Source organism: Passer domesticus, chromosome 15, assembly GCF_036417665.1.
Source record: "Passer domesticus isolate bPasDom1 chromosome 15, bPasDom1.hap1, whole genome shotgun sequence".
Classification (NCBI taxonomy): Eukaryota; Metazoa; Chordata; class Aves; order Passeriformes; family Passeridae; genus Passer; species Passer domesticus.
Window position 1 is genome coordinate 4,702,218 of NC_087488.1, and position 23,527 is coordinate 4,725,744.

The following is a 23,527-nucleotide window of genomic DNA, read 5'->3' on the forward strand; positions in this document are numbered from 1 at the left end:
TATTTGTTGCTTTAGTCTGTCTTCAGGCAGTCTCTCCAATATAGTGAAATTCAGTGTGCTCTGTCTGAAGTTATGGAGAGCTGAACAAAAAATTTTTCCTTCTTTGTTTAATTTTTTTTTAGTGAGGAAAGCTCAGTGTTAGTCTTTTACCAACACTTGCAGTTAGTAAACAGAAACAGGGATCCAGAGGAATTTCATATGGTCAGTGCCTGTTTTTGCTGTGCTGGTGGTAGTTTTGTCTTTAGACAAAGCCCCAGTGTTTAGTGAGCTATCAAGCAGTGAGTGATTTCTGTACACTTGATGGGATGAGATCAGTAAATTATCTGGAAATGGTTTTAGGAGCAAAACCATTTCAGCTGGGCTAAAGGTCCTTCTCTCATTCTTTGTGCTCTGTGAAGTTATAGTGTTTCCAGATCCATTATCTGTGTGTTATATGGAGATTTATTTACTTTCAGCAGCAAAGTTGATCTTGTTTACTTCAGTAAGTGCTTGCTTCAGATGTTTTCTGAAAGGGATAAGGAGGAAAAAAAGCTGCTTTTTGAAATAAATATTATATTCTGGCTGCTGCTAGCCTTCATTACCCACTTTTTCTAAACTGGAGTTTGCTGGCTTTTTTGTGTGCCTTGTTGCAAAGCTTTGTTAAAACACTGCCATGAAAATGAAAGTTTCATACACATTGACATAATTAATGAAGAGGCAGGCAGCATGCTCTACCAATTAACACCACAGGGAAAAGTAAAATTGGCTTCCTTTTTGCGTGTTGTGCCAAAGTGAAGAACTGTAACACACAGCAAATAAATAGAGATCCTTTTAATGAGCTGCAAGATCGAGCTGAATAACTCTGAAAGGATGTTGTGTAAACATTGCCAACTATTTAGAGTGTTAAGAGTAATTGATGAGCTTACTTGAAAGTTTTGAGGGTTTTTTTGGTGGGGGGGAGGGTTGGGGTAGGGAGAGCCTGTCAAAGAATGGAGATACTGCTTGTTAATAAATAAATTGCATTTTCAATGCAGTTATGAGGCATGTTAAAAAATGTAACTAAGTGCACTTTGGAACAAATATGGAAAAAAAGAAGCAGCTTACTGCTTGCAACTTGACCAAGTTTGTCAGTATTCATTTTTTCAGCTGAGGATTTCTGTACTTCATATTTATTCCTAATGAAAACTTGACTCATTTTTCTCTGATGCTGATTCCAAGTAGCACAACTATCTGGCAAGATGAGACATCACTCAACCTTGATTTTTTCCAGTTATCCCAAAGTCCTAATAATAACAATAGCAGGGAAGTAAACAGGTGAAATTTCTCTGCGCTTTATGTGAAGCATTCTGTTTACCTTGAGACGTAGGTGTAGAAAATTCAGAGCAGTTAAGGTTCTTTTTTTTTTCAAAAGATTCTTTCATCAAGCAGAATTATCCTAAAAGCCTTCTAAGACTGAGTTTTTTGAGAATAAAAAACTCCAAACCTGTGAAGGCAATTAATAGGTTAAAAGAATTAATGGGAATTGGAAATCAGAAGGCCAGCATCATTTAGATCAAAGTATATGTAATAACAGAAGTGGAATTTTGACTGTTCAGTGCCACCAGCTAGCTTAGAATGTCTTTATATAAAAAAAAATACATCTTCGTCACTTTCTGTTCATTCTATATGATTTGAATTTTGACAATAATCAATTTTTAGTGTTTTTTTTTCAGCCCAGGTATTGCATGAGGTTAAATCCAGCATATCATTTCACATTGTACGCAAGAAAATCACCAAGATTTATCTATGAGCCTCTGCACCTCAGCATCTTAAATAAATCTTAAAATATGGCAGAATTGTAATTAAGGAAGCAAAATGTGGTAAAGCTAAAAGTAATAATTAGAAGTCGATAAAGATTGTGCTAAACTTGCTGAACAATTGACCTTTGTAATGGTCATGCCTGCTCCCAGTTATCATCACAACAGAGAATTATGTGTCCTTTCACTTGGAATGTTAAAGGTGAAACCAGAAGTATTCAATAACTGTACAACAAAGAATATTAATATGCAAAACCAGCTAGAGACAGTTTATTGTGACTGTGTGGGGTCCTTTACTATATGTTAAGAGACATATATTGATGAGTAGTTATTTAATCAATATTTTCTCCTTTTTTTTTTCTTTTTACTACCTCCCCTCTGCATCTCTTCTTTTGTTTTTCTCTTCACCCTCTCACATACCCACCTGTAGTCCCTCTTACACATCTTTGTATGGCCTAACCTTTTCCTAACCTAGATTTTGTCCTTCAAAATGCTTAATGGGCTCTGTTCTGTCCTCACTGCTGGGCCAAGTGTCTGCTGTGGTGGTGTTCAGGACTGCCTGGCTGTTCCCAGCTAATCTGATGGCTGTCATCCTCTCCTCCCAGCCAGCTGGCTCTGCCTCTGCCTCTGCTCTGGCTCTTGCCACCACAATCGAGCATAACAGTGTCTCTTCTGTCCCAGCTTCCTCCCTTTTGACACCATGTGCTTTTTTCTGCCACCCTTTGTGGCCCAAGTCCTTCTGCTGCAGTCCAAGAACAACTTCCAGAAGATCTGTAATCCAGGAGGACAGCGGCTGAGCTCCAGCAGGGAAGATGAGTGTGGATTCACTAGGAGAGAGAGAGAAGGACAAAATCCTCCAGAAGGATTTATAAGAAGAAACTATGTTACATCTTTCTTCTGTGAGGATTCCACCTGCAAGTGTATCTTCTCTAACTGACTTGTGCTTCAGAAGAACATTCACTCCCATCAGTGTTTGATTTCTCCGAGATTGTAAAGAGGTGAAGTAGCACTTAAGGGTTCTGGTTTGACCCCTGCCAGCAACTGATGTGAACGTAAGATGGTGGTTTGTTAAAGTTTACCACAACCACAGAGTTGTTCTCCTCCCTGGGAAGGAGGAGAGTCTGTAAAAAAACCCCAAAGTTCATATTCTGAAACAAAGACACCTAACAGGTAAAGCAAAACAAGGAATTCATTCCCACTGCCCATGGCAGGCAGGTACTCGTCACCCCAGGACAGCTGGGCTCCACCGTGTGGAACAGTGGCTAGGGAGGACAAAGAGCATCACCCCAAACATCCCCCTCGTCCTCCTTCTCCAGCTCTGGATGCTGAGTGTGACGTGAGATATTCTGGAACATCCCTTGGCTCAGCCGTCCTGGCTGTGTCCAGTCCCTTGCGCACTCCCAGCCCTGGCTGCTGGGGTGAGGAGCAGAAGCAGCTTTGCTCTGGGTCAGCTCTGCTCAGCAGTGACAGACACTTCCCTGTCTTGTCAGAGATTCCTTGTGTTTGCAGCACAACTCCAAACCACAGCCCCATACTATCTGCTATGGAGAAAATTAACTCTCTCCCAGCCCAAACCAGCAAACTAAATTAAATAATTTGTCTTCAGGTTGTACAAAGTTCCTTTATTGGATCTGGCCAAGGATAAACTATAATTAATACTTGTTAACTGTTATCAAGAACACATAAAGTGCAATGGATATATTAAAGATGGATGATCATAATTTCTGTGATAGAAAACTGGAATGGTGTGGAGATCTTTAGTGCTGAAATCCTTCTTGCATTCATGTCTTGTACACCAAGCATATTCCTGATCAGACATATGTCCAATAGGTAGAAGGAGGGAAGGTGAATAGACAATATCTTCTATTGGGTGTGATCTTAAATAGATTAGGGTTCTTGAGCTTGGAATGATGACAGATAAGTGAGAAGAGAGGCCTAGACAATCAGCAAGGCTTCAAAGAAAATGGAATGTTTTGCTGTATAAGAATCAGTACTCATTGATATTGTCAGCCAGCAAGTTCAATGTTAGCATAACAATGGGCTTTCTTCACATGGAGCAGGATTGTGGCACTTAGAGTTTATTTGGGATCAAGCAGGATGGATCCAGTGGCTGTGTAGAAGTTCTGGCTCAGGAAGCTCAGCAGTCACTGGCTGCAGGATTATATTTTGCAGACCAGGGCCATGCTCACATGGCATTTCTTATGCTCCTTCCCTAAATGTTTGTGCCTATGATTCTGGACTAGATTAGCGTTTTCTCTTGGCCAGTGTGGCAATTCTTATGTATTAAAAATATGTATGAACTAGATGTTGTTACAAAGCTGTCATAATCAATAAGGGCTAATTAAACAAATTTAATGTTCAAAATCCAATGAAAGAACAGTTTGGTATGTTTTACATTTGTGTGCCTTGAATTCAGTTTATTCAAGTAAATATGAGGTGCTTAAGGTGGACAGGTTAGAGCTTATTAATTACCTTGCTCTGTACATATAAGCAATATACGTGCCAGCTCCAATCTCTAATAAATCCATCAGCTCTGGGGCTTTTCCTGCTCATTCCCAGTGAGTGTGAGTGCATGTGACAGGCCATGGTTCTGTCAGAACGAATTGTCCCCCTCGGAGAGCTGGCAGCACAGGGAAGTGACAACTTAATGGAAGCTAAAGCACTCTAATGGCAGTGCCTGGTGAAAGCCAGGGGAAGTCATCCCCAGCGTTTGCCCTGGCTCTTGGAAATGTCTCTTTGCATTTCTGCTAATGTGCAGGATGTTGGAGCTTTGCTGGAGTCACATTTGCAGGTATTATTCACTGAAATGCCATTCAGTCAAGCACTTGTTTGTGGATAGACTTGGCTCCAGCAGGGTCAGCCCCTCTGACACTGGGACCTTTTCCATGTGCTCCGAGTACTGCAGCATCACTCACTTTCAAACCTCTCCTTCTGGGAGCCACAGAAACCCATTTCCAGTACCTAACACCAATGGAAGTAGAAACATTTTATCCTTATTACATAGGTATTTTTATTTAGTTATGAATGGAATATGTGCTTAATCAAATGGATGGAAAGATAATGCACTTTATTTAAGTATATTTGTTTACAGGTGAAGAATATAGAGATTAATTTTCCTGCCTTTTATTGGTGTTATGAACAAAAAGTTGTGTTGAGCCAATGGATAAAATTATTGTACTGAGATTATTTCGTGTTGTTTTAATATCTTTTTAGATTACATTGGTGTATGTGAACATATTTATTTATAAATAAATAAAACCCCAGTAATTTGCATACATTTGTGGACTGTCTTATAAGTGCCCAATGATTATGTTTAAATATTTTCATTTTAATTACATTTTAATATTTTAATAACTTTTATAAATTAAGCTGTGGATATTCAATCTAGATTATTGCATTTTATTAGGTTTACATGCAAATAATTACCTTGTTCCTGGTTTTCATGGTGTGATGGTGCTTTTGGACAAAACCAGAATAGCAATTGCTTTCAGTAGAATAGCATTATTTCATTTTTAATAAAAAGCATGTATGCTTTTCCCATTGTAATTGGCCAGGTAGATTAACAATTTTTAAAAAATATTCCTAATAATAGAATTTCTAAGATTTAGTGAACTTAATCGGTACTATACAATTTGTCCAAGTTCATAGAAAGAGAACAGGCGAGGGCAGACCCAAGAGGACTTGAGAACTGAAAAAGAGAAAGTCAAATGGCTGTTCTAAATTAAAAACAACCAACCAACCCAAATGAAGGAAGCAAAAGCATTTCTGTGTGGTTATTTCTATGATTATTTGCTTTCTAGTTGATACTTTGGTGTTGTTTGGGATGTAACAATTTTTGTGAAGGAAAGGTGAATGATCTAAACAGACGCTGTTGTTAATGTTGTACTTAACACAGATCTGCTTCCTCCTTCCCCTCTCTTCAGCCTTCCTAGGAGAGACAGGAAACTCCAACCTGCTTAACGAACCTTTCAGGGTTCTCTGTGATTTCTGCCTTTCCCCTACCCATACCACCCTGTGACAAAACATTTCCAGCAGAAGCACAGTGCTCACCTTGATCTGGGACAGTGCCTGTGCTGCTCCCTCGCTTCGTGTCTGCTTCCACTCAGGAGCTTTGGAGTTCTTAGGCATTTCCTGAAGCTATGGCCTGTGGAAGCTATCAAGCAGATAGCTTAAAACAACTGATATTAACACATTTTTGCTAAATAATAAATAAATAAAATGGTTTTCATAATGGCTCATTCTTGCTTATTTTCTCATGGAGCAAGTCCCACTTCAAGTTTCAATTAAAACTTCAATTTAAACTCCTCTGTACATTCAGGGACCATGGGATTTCTGTTATATAATACCTCCCCTTTCAGTTCCTTAACAGAATTGTTCTCTCTTAGAAATTGTTTCCCTAACACACAGAATCAATAAGAGCTCACACAATCTTTGCTTCACTTAAATTGGGATTTTCCTCAGGTAAGAATTTGATTTCCCAGTATGAGAGATGTCTCCCCTCTTTTGCTGGGTGCACCAAGCTTTAAGAGTCAGAGAGGGGCTTCCAAATTGTTTTGTGTCTTTGATTTTGCAGTTGCTTGAAATATTCAGTTAACTCCTTTTAATATCTTATTTTGAATGGTTTTGTGCTATTAGAGAAACTTTGCAATTCCCTAGACTTAATTGTGGATTTACAGAATTATATATATAGCTCTGCATATGTGCATATATGTTTTCTTTCCTTCTTAGGATAATGAAAAATTCACTGTACTGGTGAGCTTTATGTTGTCAGCTGAAGATTAATTATTGCACTTAACAGTATTTTATTTTAATTTATTTTAACTGACTGAAGGTAACAAACATGGATCTTCACTATTTCACTCTCCTGTAAACCACTGATTGGTGCAAGGGATTTTTTCCCTTCATGTAGGTATACGTGTGTGTGTATATACATACATGTATATGCAAATTATTCTCCAAATTCTGGTCCAAATTGCTAATTTGACATTTTTAAATTGACAAAATTGGTATTCTGTGAAACAGTGCCAAGTTTGCATGCACACAAAAATTGAAATATTTGTGTGCATGAGGTGATTCAAGTGACAGTGGGATTTTTCACTGACAGTTTTTCCTCAGGCCTCTTGCCCTACCTTTAAAAAGTAGCTTGCTTTCAATTTATGCAGAACAAATACCGTGCCTTGTGCAGGGAGGACATTGGCACATGCAGGGGACATTTTTTAATTTGGGCAAAGTGTATAATATATCATACATGTTTGCTAAGTTGTAAGAATTTAAGATCACTTTCTTCAAGAAAAATCTGGACTCTGGAATGGTATCAAGTTTTGTTGGAACTGAGACAAAAGTGAAGTGTGCACAATAATTATTTAGTTCATCTCTGGGCTGCTTTTTAGGTGTTGTGAAGGAAAAAAGCAAGAGGAAATATAGTTGCAGTCAGAGGTCAATGTAAAGAAGTCCAGGTAAATCAAAACTATTCTGCACTGTAAATAATTTACTCTTCTCCCTTTGCCTTGTCCTTTCCCACCCCACCCTGCTCTTGTTTGCCCCCCGTGACCTTTTCATACCCTCTTGGCTTCTTTGTAACCTGAGGTAACCCCATGGAGTTTAACACACAGAAATGCTCCAGGTGGGAAACTCCAGTGGAAGTTTGCAGTGTTTTACAGCCCTCCTCTTGCCTCCAGAATTCTGGGATGCAGATAAACCACCTGGGATCTGGTGGTGGAGGGTGTGCAGGGCTTGCTGTCCCAGCTCAGAGGGGCTGAACTGGCGCACGTGAGCCGGGACCCCGATCTGCCTCCTTCTGTTTACACGCAGCAAATCTGGAATTTACACAGAAAACTAATGGGGTCTCTGGTGTCTCGCGGATTTCCTTGGCTTTATCTGCTCTGGATAATTAATGTAACCAAGTGAGTGGATGAGCACTTTTCTGTAGGAGTCAATAGGCAAGGATGTTTGGAAAATGAATGAACTGCTAAGATTAATTGCAAGGCTGCCCGCCTGAACAGCCTGGTGAGGGATTCAGAAGGAAGTGCCAACGCCTTCATATCCAAAAGATTTCTTTATTAAAAGTTGTTCAAAATCTCAATTATATTAGATATCATATGCTTTTTTGTTGCTGTTCTAATCTTAACAATTGCAAACGATTAATTGCTGTTAGAGAAAAATTCATATGAATATTGGTCTCAGTCAGCTCAGCTGGATTTTTAGTATTCTTCATAATGATATCCAATTCTAATAATAATTAGAAAAATGCATTTTCTGAAATGTACAGTGGTTGAATAGTCAGCAGAAAGATTTAAATCAAAGTTTTGAATGACTGCTTTATGGAAAAAATGCAAAAAACAAAGATGAGATGCTAACTGGATTCAACTAAGGAATTCTGGGTTTGATTTGCATTTCTTTAGTCATTTAGTCATTTGAGAGATAAGTCTTTTGAGATTTTTTTTCTGTTAATTTTATCAAAGTGCTGCTTACCTATAGTTTACCGGTATTTTTAAATAGATTTCCTGAAGAGAAGCTATATGTGGTGGGATTTTTTTGGGATAAGTTTTAGGAATTTTTTGAACCTATTGGTTAATTCTGTCTGCAGACCTCTATTGTTTTGACTGCCACTCATGTAACACCTGACAGTGTGGATCTAAAATGTGCAGCCAGTCTTGTCAATGGCAGATAGGAACATGGAAAATCCTGAGTACTCAAAGGAAGGAACTTGTCAGCAGGTACTGTGTTCAAGTTCAGACAGAGGCGCTTTTTTTTTTTGTGTTTGTGTGGTTTTTTTTTTCTCTACCATTTTAGCATGAAATCAATGGGGAATGCATAATTTTTTAGATGTGTCTGAGATTGTACAGCAAATGGTCACCAATGAGCCTCTCAGCTGCCACACAATCTGGCACAGCTCCTTTCTGCTCCATAGCTCCCAGTTGCATTCAGCCCGCTGTTGATGTGATGCCTCTTTTTGGCTCCTTGCCCATCTGTTTTAGTAATTACTGTCATATAAACTGATATTTCTAGACTAGAAACCATGTTGTTGTGAGATAAGCCCATTGGAGTTACCTTTTGTGACGTGTTCAAACAGCTCACTGACTTTCTACCTTAAGCTGTAAAATTTGCATCAACATTTCCTGCAATATAAATTGGATATTATGATTTTTTTTTCTTTGACCACAAGGAATTATAATGAAATAGAATCAGATTTTGATAATGCTTCCTTTTTATCATGGTTATGGTACTTTCACAGTGTTAGCTCTTTTTTATTTTCTTTTTTTTAAGATCACAATAAAAACCAGTGTCCTTGAATAAAGTATGTGTTAATAAGTTTTGGCAGACATAATTTTTTTAAGTGTAAAATATACAAAGAAGTGGTTTGGACTATCCAAATCATCCATTAGCACAACAGGACCATCCAAAATGACATCATTCCATATACCAGCTAAAGCACTAAGATTTCAGGAGGGTGAAGAGCAGCTTTATTCTGACAGAAATTGAACAGAATCAAAGGTGAATTAAAAGAAAGGCTCACACAACATCCTATCACCAACTTAACCCATTAACAGCCCCAGGGGCAAGAGCAGAGGAGCCAACACAAATATCAGTGGTGTGTGCCAAGGAGCCAGATGCCATCACTGCAAAATCACTGCCTCAGCTTGGCATCTGTGCCTTCAGCCTGTCAGCCACAAAGGGAGGAGAAGCTGGGCAAGCAGCGTTGTTTGGGGCTGGAGAGAAAGTGTTTCACTCTCTTCCCTCTGCCTTTCTTCATGGCAGGGTTCTTGGCTGGCATTGGGAAACTTTGTAATGGGAGAGCAGAGAGAACTCGGGCATTTTCATGCACACCTAAATATTATATATTTATAGTTTATTATTATTTATTATTATACCTATTATTTAAATTGTTTATTTTATTTTAGTAATTTACCTATTATTATACCTATCATTTAAACTATTTAAATATACTTCTTATTTAAATATTTTATTGTGCATAGGTGTATATATAATTATATACAGGTATATATATATATATAGATATACAGGTATATATAGATAGATATGGATTGATGGATGCATATTTTTTATGAAAATGCTTATGCATGTTTGTATGAAAATGCTTATGCATGTGCATTTGGGCATACTGGACCAGATAAACGAGAGATCAAGGAAGGAGGCAAAAGAAACCAGAGTGAAATAAAACCAGAACACACAATAAGACTCTGAAAAGTGTTTACTTTCCACACATGCTAAAGTAAATTTTAGCATTTTTATTTTTTTAATATAGTGCAACTTGAATAATTTCTCTAACTTTTCCCAAGTCACATCTGCTCAGTAGCCAAATTTTTGATGTGTTCTCTTTGCAATGACATTCCACACAAGCAGGTTCAAAGCATTTGGCAAGTTTAATTTTAGGATTTAAACCAAAATCTTTTATGTGATTATTGATGTAATTCTGTTTCACCTGGATAATATATCTACATATACATCCAAATATTGATTGATCATTTCTTTTTTAATTTAGTATCCCTATTTAGTAGGAATAATTTCTAGCCATGCAATCAGTACTCAGGCCTAAACAATCTAAAAAATTAAAAAGAGGGTCTGCAATAGTTTGAGTGGCCTCCAGTGATGGTGGGGCCACTGGAAACTGCAAACCTAGGACCTGAGAGCCTTTCTGTTTGGCCAGTAATTATCTCTCTGTGCGTTAAAGGTGAGTTATCAAATGCAAATAGCCGTGGATTGGGTAGGGGTTAAGTGCTGTGACACTGGGTAACTTCCACTTCTGTCTTCAAGACTGAATGTTCAGTAATGTGGAAAAATCTGTCTGAAGCAGAAAGCTTGTGAACAGGCAAAAATTTTTTTTTGTTGTTTTTAAGTGAAAGTAGCACAGTAGTAAATATGAAATAAAAGTGCTAATTAATTCAGGGAAAACTCTTTAAATATATATTGATCAGAGAGAGACATTCGAGGTGAGCTGTAGATTTAAAATGTTCCTTTCCAAAGCTCAAAAAAAGCTCACAGAATATCGTGTTTATGATTCAGCTGTCAAACATGGCTGGAAAAGCCCAATTTAGGGCAGACAATAAAGGGTTTTGATGAACACACATTCCCTCTGCTACCCCATGGACAGAGCAAGGCTTCTTTTTTGTGTGATAGTGCTGCATTCTGAAATGAAACACAGTGGGTAGGAGGAGGTTGAAAAGACTTCAGAAGTGAGCATCTGTCTTGGAACGAAAGGATTTTTCCCCCTTTAAGTTTCAGTAGCCTATGTTTGTCATGCATTCAGTACATGCTAAAGCTGTTCAAAAGATACCACTGTCACAGCATGAGGAATTATGAGTAAGAGCAAAGTTGTGTCTAGAGTTGGTCTGGACAAAAGAGGATTTTTTCTCTCTGAGCTCTTATTAAAACCTTCATGTCCATTTTTTTATGTTCAGTAATCATTGCTGAGAACAAGAAATAGCAATATTTAATCATAAATATAATTTCGTTTTTAGTAGCAGCAGAGTTTTACAATTTTTAATAAATTATAAATATTTTTACAGGAGGATAGAATTGGTACTGTGCAATTTAAAGCTTTTATGTCATAAGAGATCCATATGCATAGGTCTTTATAATTATTTCAGAGTTAAATCTTCAGATGCCTTATCCTAGAATAAAGCCCTTATCATTGGGTTTTGAATTTCCAAGTGTGTCATGACTAAAATATTTTAGCTTGGCAGTGTTACCTTTGAGTTCACTCATTCTTTCTTCATTCCCCTCCTTATTATAGATGGTCTAAATTTTTTCATTTCACCTTTTTGCACTTCAGTGCTTCACAGACTTCACTCCCTAAGCCTTACTACATAAACTCAAAAGGGTTTTTTCTTCCATTTTTTCTTTCATATATTTTTTAATTAATTTGTAACATAGGCAGTTGAAGGTTCTGATTATCAGAGGGAGGAGCTGTAACTGAACTTTTAAAGATTTAAAAGCAATGTACCACAGAGACTTGAATGATTTGACATTTGTTTGGTAGTGGATGAAGGGTAAGTGGCTGATTATTCCAACACTCAGTAGAAGAATTGGGGTTTTGGTGTTATGGAATCACAGAATGACACAGGCTGGAGGGGCCCTCTGGATGTTGCTGAATCCATCCACTGCACAAAGCAGGGTCAGCTGTAGGAGAAGATGCTCAGGGAGCAGGTTTGGGGTATCCCCATGACCTCACAACCAGTATGGGCACACTGGGGTGGATTCTTCTCTCAGGAAACAGGTTCTCTGAAATTTAAATAGGATGCATCATGAGTCAGTCTGTGCCCATTGCCCCTTGTAATTTGCCTGGCCAGCACTGAGAAGTGTCTGGCTGCATCCTCTTTCCACCCTCCCTTCAGGAGTTTACGTGCATTTCTGAGATCCCTCGAGCCTCTCCTTCTCTGGCTGAGCAGCCCCAGCTGTCTCAGGCTCTCCTGGATGATCCCCCACTCCCTGATCCATGCTCTGATACTGTGCTGGACTGGCTGCACCCTGTCCATCTGTCCATCTGTCCATCTGCTCACCCTGGGGAGCACAAACTCCCTGTGTCCCCCACCACTGCTGGCTTGGAGGGGAAGTATTCTAACAGCAGGTGAGCTCCCGTCAAAGGGAAGAATGATGCATCTGACTCCATGATATCAGAAGGCTAATTAATTACTTCATTACACTATATTAGTCTATACTATATTACACTACATCTAAACTGAAACGGCACAAGCACTCAACTGAACAAAATCTTGTGACTGTCTGCTGACTGACAGTCTGGACACGTGCTTGGCCCTGACAGGCCAAGGAACAAAACACCATCACTGTGGGTAAACAATCTCCATATTGCATTCTACTTTGGCACAACAAGAAAGGCAGCAAATGAGATAAGAATTGCTTTTACTTTCTTTGAATTTTCCTGCTGCGATTCCCAGAAAATCCTTGGGAAGTTGTGACTGCCTACTCTCTATGAAGAGAAATGTGGCCACAAGGAAGGATCCCGTCCCTTGGGGCTGCTCCCCAGAGCCCTTCTGACACCTCCTGGGCTGCTGCACGTGTGGTTTGCTGCGAGGGCACGTTGTTATTCTGTGTTCACTCGTTCTCCTGCTCTTCCATGTCCTTTTCCCCAGAGCTCTTTTCCAGCGGTTGTTCCCAGCCTCCCCCTTGGATAATGTTTTCATCCTCTTCCTTACCAGACTGCATCACTTTGAGTGCATTTTCAGTAGTACTAGTTCTTGGGTTGGTGTTACTTTGAGTAATGGTTAAAGTCTGATTTTAAGGCTTTTTTTTATTATTTTAATATTTTTTATTATTTTTTTCTTCTCCCAAGCCCTTGGGAATTTATCACTCCCAGAATGCTCCCGCATTCTGTGAGTAATAAATCTTCCTGGTGTTTTGTGATTTGCAGTTCATAGGACAAATTATTCAAACATCTTATTACTGTTTCATTAAACCCCTTTTTATATGCTGTATCACAAAGATATTTTGAATTCTAATAGACATTGGTGCTTTATAGTATTCATGCTTTATAATATTCATGTTGTTTAAATGTTTTACCTTTCCTTTTGCTTTTCATTTCTCTCTTATCTAAGAGATACGATATCCTACAATTTTTTATTACTGATTATTTGGAAATCAACACATAATTCATATGGCTCAATTGCTGTCACTGATGTACTTAAATTACAGTTATGGCTATTAAATAAATTTATTAAGAACTCAATGCCTTGAATTTCAGTGACAGTCTGCTGCCTTATCATCCTTTTGAAACCCCAGTACAAAAACTTTAGGTGATTATCTTTTAATTGTACATGTGAATGAGTTGGAGGAAGGATGAACCAAGCAGGGGCAAAGCTTCTGAGTAATAAAAGAAGTTTTAATGTACTTTAAACTGGCGAAAATGTTAGTGGTCTTTTTTTGGAATGTGCAGTGCTCTATTTCTGTGGCTGTGGGTTGGAAACAGATTGGATGTCAGACTGATTGTCAGCATTTGTGTTCACGGCTTTTACGTGTGGGTGGTTTCTCCAGTAAAGAACTCTGCATTTATTGTAAAAACTAGTAAGGTAATTTTCCTATAGCTGGCTACTTACAAAAATACATAAGGTACAATTAATGTATAACAAGGATTGGAAAATTTGCCTTCTGTTTCAAAGGGAAACAAACTCCTGAACTATAATTCACTATGAGAGCATTTGAACCAACAGACTGAACATAAAATCTTTGATGTGTCCTGAAAGGATTTGTTAGGATAAGTTTAAAGTAGCTTCATATTTTGTCTTTCCTCTCTATTGCTTCTAACACAATAAAGATTAATTACTGTATGCTTGAATAATCATCTACTGAATCAATGTATGTGCATTTTTACACCTATTATGAGATGGTGGTGTATAATCTTTGCTGGGTTTATACTTCATCTTTTTGATCTACCCTGTCATCACACTTTGGAATAGGAGTTAATTCAGTTCTGTGTTCTGGCTCACTGCAACATTTTGAGCATGCCATTTCCCACTTCTCAAAGAGAGGAATTCTCAAAGTTCTTTTTGGGTCAGATGATTAAGAGTTCTGTTTGAGGAGTTCTGTGAAATCTGCTCCAAAGAAAACAGCCCAGTTTTCCTGGACAACCTTGGGGTTGTGTTGTTCTCTCTGTACTTACTGCTCCATCCTTGGTCATCAAAACCCTTTTCACATGACCAGAACAAGAGCTTGTGAAATTCCTGAGCATCACCTGAAGTCCTACCCAGAGGTGTGTGACAGCCACCAGCAAACCCCATCCCCCTGTGCCTCAGCGCCAGGAAATCCCTGACACCACACGGAAACAGCCACAGCTGAATTAATTTCTTCTCTATGTTGGATCAACCTTGGTTATGCAAATCTTACAACATAATTTATATTTGTTTACCTACAAATATGCTTTAAATCAGAGCTGCTTTGCAGGGAGATGTTTAGTTGATGACAGGCTTTTTGTTTGTTTGTTTTCCTTAAACAGAACACGAAGTCCTACTTAACTGTAGGTTTATACTACATCAACAAATGTGGCTGTAAGGCAATTGTTAAAGTGGTACAGAGATCACCATGAAAGGAGAAAGATTCGAGTTGGAGCTGCTGATTCTCTGACATTTTGATGGCTTTGTATGTTTAGCTGCTCTGAAGCAAATTAAAAAAGGTTACTATGCAAAAGGTTTGATGGCTATTCTCAGAATAGTTGGCAGAACAAGAGAGAAGCAGTTAGGGACAAGGGGAAAATTTCAGGCTGAATAAGTATGAAAAATGTTTCTGCTTTGGTAGATAGAGTAAAGCCTAAGAGCAGCATTTTGGGGCTAATGCTGTAAAAAATCCCCATCACAGGAAACCCAGAAAGAGCAGCATTGCCCTGATCAAGGAGATAAGCTGTGTGAAGCATGTGTTTCAAGAGTTAGAATAAAGAGCAAATTGTGGTGATTATAGAAAAAATTAATTCTTTTTGGTGACCATTTAATTTATTATATTAATTTCTAATGAAATATGTTCTTTTACACATTTAGTTTTATGGTGAATGTTTATATGTCTTTGTAAAAGAAGAGTACTGAAAAAAATCTTTCAAAAGGCAGTTTATGTTTTACTGTGTGAAATAATTTCCTCTACTGTTGGCTGTTCTGTAACATGGCTAATTCAGATAAACATTAAAGGTGTGTAAAGATATTTTTGTCTAAATAGTGCAGAACTGAGGTTTTGTTCTGCTGTGTTTCTTTGGCTCCTGCTTTTGTTTAGTTTGATGATCTAGGGAGGATAAGTTCTCTCAGCCATATCCAGCTCTGCATGAATTCAGATTGTTCATCAGATAATAGATAACAAAACAAATGTACCAAACAGTATAAAGCTAAAATGACAAAAAAATGCAGTTGAAATTGAGAGAAATATAGAGACAGGACAAAATATGAAATAATAAATCCTGCATGAAAGCATCTAAATACTTAATATTACTTGTGTAAAGCTTTTGTTTTGCCATGAAAGACCTGAAATATAATAGCTCTTTGGTCTGTCTAGAATATAAATAATGTGATGACAGCATCATTCTGAAGTTCATGCATGTTTTTAAAGTGATTTAATGTTCTCCTATAGTTCTCAATTTTATCCAGATGCCTTATTCAGTCACACCAAAAGCACATTACTGAACGTTTTATTTATCATTCTGTGAAGCTTAATTCACTTGCAAGTCAGAACTGCAGTTTTCAGCTGAGCTGCATTTCACACCTGTTTGGAGAAAGAAAAAGATTGAGATGATTTTGTGTTTCAGTCTGAGATTTCTGAGGGTGCTTTTCTTGAAACAGACTCAACAGAGTAGCAGGCTTCTGCCACAAATCCTGCATGCTATGTGCAATTCATTATTAATTTTTCCTTTATCAACTGGATTTTAGTATACCCACTTCTCTGATCTATAGATTTCAAGAGAATTTGCTCCTAAATTTTATTCATCAAAGCAAAATCTGAAAATAACCTCTAAATTTCCAATGTCTCTGTAAGTTTTGTGTTTAAGAGTCAGTTATCTTCCTTTGCAAAACCTTTTTCTCTTTACATTCATTGACATGAAGAATTCTTTCAGGAATTCAGTAGGTGGGACACTTAGATGACATAGTGAGTGTGTGGGTACTGGCTTGTGAAGAATTCTCCCACTTTCTAATCAGCTCTGGCTTAGAATGTTTTCTTAGATATAATTATCCCCAGTAAATCCAGTCAAGGTCCTGCTTGAATAATCAAAATATTTTCTTTGCAATTATTTGTTTGAAATAGGGTGTTTGTGGTTTTTTTCATAATTTCAGAGAATTATGACAAATCACGGGATTTATTTTTGAGAACAATTCAGTGGAAGAAGAAATGATCCTTTAGTGTATTTTCTAGTGTTTTAAAACCTTCTAGTGCTTGAAGATGAAAGCAAGGAGTAAGATTACATCTTTAATTGAAGGATATCCCATTTCTGAGATCACTTGTACCTGGATATAACTGCCATTTTTTCTTACAATTTCCTTGCAGAATGATCAGAAGCTCTCATTGACAAACAGATCTTTTTCTCTCCAGTGCCTCTGAATGCAAGTATCAATAACAAATACCAGCTGTTCACCACAGAACCTCAGTGATGTAATCACCAGTGAGGGAATTTTGGTGCTGCTGCACCTGAACTGTGCCCAGGTGAACCTTTCCTGGGTGCTTCCAGCTGGGCTCAAGTGGACTCACCTCCTATTTTATCTCTTTTATCCTATAAAGAATATTTTTGTAATTCCTCTGTAAAGAATCACTTAAAAACAAATTTTTGAGCAAGTTATAAATGACAGATTTTGCCCTCTCTTCAGCTCCTTGTGTCCCTCCAGTTTCACAGTAAATTAGACAGCTTAAAAAACATGATTTCCATGTGCAATTAATGTGAGATTGTATCTCATCTCACTGTTTTCCTTCTCACAATCATTACCAAGGGTTAGAAGGCCCAGCTTTTCATAACATGCTGCAGAAATCAATATTTCACAGCTTACTTTTGGAAAGAAACTGTCATTTTTCTTTTTCAGAATTCACATTTCTGGTGAAGGTAGCGTGGCTTGATTCACACAGCTGCCATTTGGAATGTTTTTCCTACTTCTTAAATATTAATATCAAATCAAATCTCAGTCCATGTATCTTGCTCCTCTATTGTTTGTCTGAATGTCATTTTACACCCTCTTCAAGAATTTTTTTTAAGATTTTGGCACTTTATTAATGCCAAATGAAATCTATTAATGGAAGATGACCATTTGGAATTTGCTGTACAAAATCAACTCAAGTTGCAAGCACTGACATGGAATTCAGCTTGAATTTTTGATCGTTTTTTCCTCCAGGCTCTTTGTATGCCAAGGGAAAAAATGCTGTAGCCTGTTCTGAAATAGTGTGCCACATGCACATAAAAATATATCATAATTGGCATAACTGCAATTTAGTTGTAAGGATAAAATTCCTATTGGGAATCTACATATCATATTAGCAAAACAGATTCCATGCTGCACTATATTATTTTGGTAACATGATTGTTGGATTTGAAATGGAATCCAAAGGTCAGAGTTGGCAGCAGAATGGGAATTAGGTAATCACATTTTCCTTCCTGTCACTGACCTCATCCCTCTCCGCTCTCCACTACAACTGTCTGCATTGTAGCAAGTGTGGAAACCCTGCTAAAATATGTTTGTGCTCCTTAATTTTTTTAACTTCCAATGAAGAAAGTTTGCAGAGTGTATATCAGCTTTTTTTTTTTTTTTGTGCGGGTGGCATGAAACCAATCAATCACTTGGGATCAGTAAATTTGTTGTATTAAATATATCTGTAATTTTAATTTTTCAGATGGTGTCTCTCAGTTATTTAAATTATATTAGCAAATACTACATTTAAAATAACAACAGATAAAGACAATAATAAATTAAAATGTTCATCCCCCACAAAAGCTCATTATTTCCTGCACTTCCTCACTGCCAGTAGGAAACCTGAGTTTGTAAACTTACTTTCAGAAAGTCACATAGTCATTATTTAACAATAAAGCTACACAGAAATTATGTGTAAGGTTGAGGACTTGAGCACTTGAACTTTTTGTGTTCTCAAACCCAGAAATTCCTAAATTTAAACTGCTCTTTTGATATGATGTGGACAGTTACTGTCACATAAATTAAAATTACATGGGACAGAAGTAGAGCTGGGTTTAGCTTGACTAAGGAGATTCAGAAATCAGCATTCACTCATGGTAGTGGTAGGATACTAAAAATTCTGTGCAGCTAAGTGAGCACTAGCACACCTGATTCACAGAATTCACAGAATCCCTGGGTGGGAAGGGATCTTCAAGATCATCGAGTCCAACCCAGCCCCAACCCCTCAACTCAACCCTGACACCCAGTGCCACATCCAGGCTTTGTTAAACACACCCAGGGATGGGGACTGCACCACCTGCCCAGGCAGAACATTCCAGAACTTTATCACCTTTCTGTAAAAACTTCTTCCTAATATCCAACCTGTATTTCCCTTGGTGCAGCTGCAGGCTGTGTGCTCTGGTTGTGTCAGTGCTGCCTGCAGACAGAGCCCAGCCTCAGCTGAGCACAGGCACCTTTCAGGAGCTGTGCAGAGTGATGAGGGCACCCCTGAGTCTCCTTTCCTCCAGGCTGAGCACCCCCAGCTGCCTCAGTGCTTCCTCACAGGGTTTGTGTTCCCAGTCCCTCTCCAGCCTCGTTGTCCCCTCTGGACATGCTCGAGCATCCCAAGTTCCTTCCCAAGCTGAGGGGCCAGAGCTGGGCACAGCACTCCAGGTGTGACTCCACCAGTGCCAGTGCAGGGGCAGAGTGACCTCCCTGCTCCTGTGGCCACACCATTCCTAACACAGGCCAGGAGCCATTGGCCTTCTTGGCCACCAGGGCACACTGCTGGCTCGTGTCCAGCCTGCTGCTGACCAGCACCCCCAGGTCCCTTTCTGCCTGGGCACTGTCCAGCCACACTGTCCCCAGCATTGCAGGGGTTATTGTGGCCAAAGTGCAGGACTGGGCACTTGGACTTATTAAACTTCATGACTGATGAGATGCTGGCTCCTCTGACTCTCAAACCAAGTGAATTCCACACCTGGACACAAGTGAGGTGTGATAAGGAGGGGGCATCAGCCCGAGACCCACAGCTGGACAGGGCTGAGCTGGGGATAGTGCAGCTGCCTTTTTTCAGACCACCCCAACAGAAAGGGATTTGCATCACTTTATTAGGCAGTGTTCAGAGATGTGAGATTCATCCTTTAAACTGGTACATTTAAACTCTTTAGAATGAAATGCTTGAGTTTAGACCATTTCTCTGTACTTTCTTCTCAAAATGCATGAAAGGCAGTGTTCTCAAGAGATTCTAGCAGTCTTTGATAGGTCACCAGAGAAAATGGGATATTTTTAAGGAACATGACTTTGGCCCTTTCAAGTCAGTCTGGATACCTGCTCAAATTTGACTAACAACTATTAAACAGCTCCCAGAAATTAAGGGGTTGAAATCTCATGATTTTGCATCTTCTGAACTTCTCTCCCATCCCAGTACAGATGGGGCTGTGTGTGCAGGTCCTGCAGGAGCAGCTGATTGTTCTGCCCCTGGCTCACAATTCCAAGGTTTTGTTGGAGCAGGCATGAATGCTGGAAAACAAAAAAGAATGAATGAAAGCAAGGAGCCAAAGATTTTTTATTTTGTGATTCAATCATTCCAGTGTTGTTTTGTCTATGCATATTCTCAAGTGACTGAGGGAGGGTCAAGATCTGTATGGGAAAAATGTATGGAATAAAACAGGATGTTTAAATTCTAATTACACAGATAAACTTAGTTCTGGTGTTTTGTAGGCTTTATTATTTAGTTCACATTCTTAGTAAAGTATGTAACTTACTTTTGCAATTATTGATATACAAAATCATTTAGGGGTAGGTAATATGAAAAGAGTAAAAAACTACAAGTTTCTCCAGTAATTAGGACTGTGTACAACTCCATTTTGTTGACCAAATTTTTTGCTTTCAGCTTGCAAGTAACTGAGAACTAGAGCAACCTCAGAACTGAGAAAATTTTTCTTTGTGTGTAGTATTTTTCAGTGCAGGTAAATGCTGGGGAAAACATATTAACTCAGATTTCTGTGTAAAGTATTAGCATTTGCAGTTTGTGTATGACTTCAGGGGTATAAGTTTTCTTTATAAGAATATTATTTGCCATTACAGAGGCCACAGGGTGGGTTTTACTGGATTGTTTTATCTGTTAGCAATACATCTCATAATTCCCTAACTAACAATGATTTTTCTTAAGCACTTTTTAAAAGCATTTCTGTAGAGAACCTGATACTCATCAACAGGATTAAAATGACTGATGAATTATGCAGCAAGGCTGTCTGCTCCTTGACTAAGTATTACATGGCAATTGCATCACTTTGCAAGATTTGGGTAAATAAGATTGTTAAAGTTTGCTTGTTTCAAATGTATTTCTTTCCATATTATTTCAGTCTTGAAAATCATATTGACTTTTCAGCACCAGGTGCTGAAATATTTAAGAATGAGGAGTAAATGAAAGCACACCTTAACTTTAAGTCAAGAGAAATTTTTTGAGGATCAGTGGTGTGTATCAGGTGTAAGTGATTATCCACTCCCAGAACTGCCCTTCTTTTAGTATTGTTTTAGTGTAGAAAATGATAAAACTAAATACAGTGATAAACTTACAACGTAGTTGAACTTGAAAGGCATCACTAAATCCTTGAGAAAAATGTTCCTGCTGCCTTCTCTGCAGCACTGCAGGTGTTTTGTGCTCAGAGAGCCCAGGACTGCACTCACCGAGTGCTCAGACTTGCACCAGCTCCACTGGGTTTGGCTGATGGTAAATGGAGGATGAAACAATGCTACAGATATTTTACTGCTTGTTATTTGTAGTCTAGCTGCTGGTCTTAGTTAGGCTGGCAAAATCTGCTGTTTTGTTTTATCTGTGGAATCCTGAAGTTGCCCTGTCTGCAGATTACTGGTGAGTCCTTGCATTTAATTTTGCTCCTAACTGTTATTTTAGTGAAGACAGTCCCACGATATTTTAGCTTTTTATTGATAGATTAGATTTTAACACTCCAGAAGTGGTTCTTGTCAGAATTAGGGAATGTAGTTTTGGTACCAATGATACTGGATTCAAGTAAAAGATCCAATGGTAAAACTGCATCTATGATGCACTGAGTGTAGTTGACCCAGTGAGATCTGTGCTGCAACTTAGTAAGGGTTGGGATGGTCTCTGGAGCAGGAAGTGATTTCTGTGCACAGGGAGGGAAGGTTATGGCTTTGGGGCTCTCTTTCAAGTAAGAGGGAGACACTAAATGAGAGGAGATGGAATGCCTTGTGTGTAGGTGAGGTGGCTTGTGCTGACCAAGGTCTGATGGTGGCACCTGATGGTGGCACCTGGTGGCTGTTGGGTGGCCTGGCTGAAATTCCCAGCTGATCCCAATCAGTGTCCTGCAGCAGAGCAATCTCCATCACGACTTGCAGCTGTGGTGGGAGGAGCCCTGCTGAGGCACCTGGTGGGTCAGAGCTGATAAAAGCTTTGGGAGAGGTAGAACGTGCATTGGGCTGAGTTCAGCTGCATGGAACAGCAGGTATGGGAGCATTTGGTGTGAATATTTTTGAAATTTACCTGGTTTTAAATGTTGGATTTATCTCTGTAATAATGCAGAACTTGTACAGAATTCTGTTCTTTACTATGGATGTTTTATGGATATAGATATCTTTTCTTGAACTTCAAGGAAAGTAAGTTACTTTTAAAGTCTTGGCTTTTTGTTGCTTTGAGCAACCACTACAAAAACATGGTACTTGAAGATTCTCAGTTCTCTGCCCCTTAATTTAAATAGAGTATTTGCAAATGAATAATTTTATCTGTTTGATGTCATTTTTCTGCATTTTTTGAGCGGAAATTAAGCATAAGTTTGGGAGAGATACTATTTGTAGTAACGTGTCCGGACTCTGGCTGAAGAGGAGGGCAATGCTTCCCCTTGCTAGCTTTAACTGACCTGTTTGGCCTCATATGAGAAATGTTTCTGCTCCTTTTGTACTCTTGGGATGCCCATGGAGAAGCCTTCCCCAGATGAGGAGTTGGGTTTGGTGGGTGAAGCTACAAAATATAAGCTTGGAGAGTTAAGTCAGGCCCAAATGGGCTTTCTGTGCAGAGAATCAATTGTACATCACTGTGGGAAGGACTGGAAGCCCCAGGACAAGTGTGTAGGGTTTCATATTGTGTGTGAGATTCCATCCAGCCCCATATGTTCAGGCACCTTATTAATATGTAAATACGTGTTCTGTGACCTCACTGATATTCTCTGACTCCAAGACCTGAATTTCATGTATCATTCAGGTTTGCAGAAAAGACCATATTCACATAAAATTAATTCTTTAAAGCCCCCTTTTAGGTCATTTTTCTTTCATTTTTTAAGTGTTGGTATTATTTTATGTAGTTTTAATGAATAAATAATGCTATTTATATTTAAATAAATCATATTGTATGAGTATGATATTGAAAGACGACAAAGCAAGGTATAATTTCCTCACAAAATAAAACAGCTATGAGGGGATCCAGTCTCAACTTTTATATGGTCAGAATTAAGCCAAAACCAAATGTCTTCGCTTTGTGTTGTTCACATTTATGTTTTAATCTGAGAGTCTTTGGAAGCATTCCATTAATAGAAGTTAGAAACTGCAAAACCAATTCAGATGCACTAATAATGAGTTAAATTTGAAGAGTAATTTATTTTCAAATTTCTATGACAATTTCTTTAATTTGAATACTTGTAGTAATTTTTGTTTAATTATTGTGTTAAAATTTTGATATTGCTAAATTTTATCTTGAAATGCTTTTAAATTTCACAAACAAATTCTAAATCTTCAAGGAACAGATAAAGCCATAGTTTCTTAGCTGGAGAAGTAGTTTTGGTAATTTAAGGAGAGCAAAGAGGAAGCGTTATTTATGTGCATAGAAACATTTCAAAGAGAATTTTGCTAATTTTTTTTCTCCCCTTCAATGTACATGAATATGAATAGGTTTGTGGGGAGGAGAATTTTTATGAGTACAGAGTGAAAGGGAAAAAGGGGAACTGCTCTCTCTGATGCTTTGTTACTTGGAATTTGAGGCAAAGATTCTCTCTTTTAAAGAACCCCACAAGAAAATCCTTTAAGACTGGCATAGCCACAGTTGGAATAAATAGGCTTTAAGGCTTTCTTTCTGTTTGTGAGTGTTTTTGTGCTTGTCATGGCTGGGAGGTTCTTGGAAGTCAG

At 38.4% G+C, this 23,527-nt stretch overlaps 1 protein-coding gene across 32 annotated transcripts in view; it reads left to right on the top strand.

Annotated features, from left to right (window-relative positions):
* RBFOX1 (RNA binding fox-1 homolog 1) overlaps nt 1–23,527 on the top strand; it is a 1,139,646-nt gene that overhangs the window by 847,745 nt on the left and 268,374 nt on the right. The window lies entirely within an intron of this gene.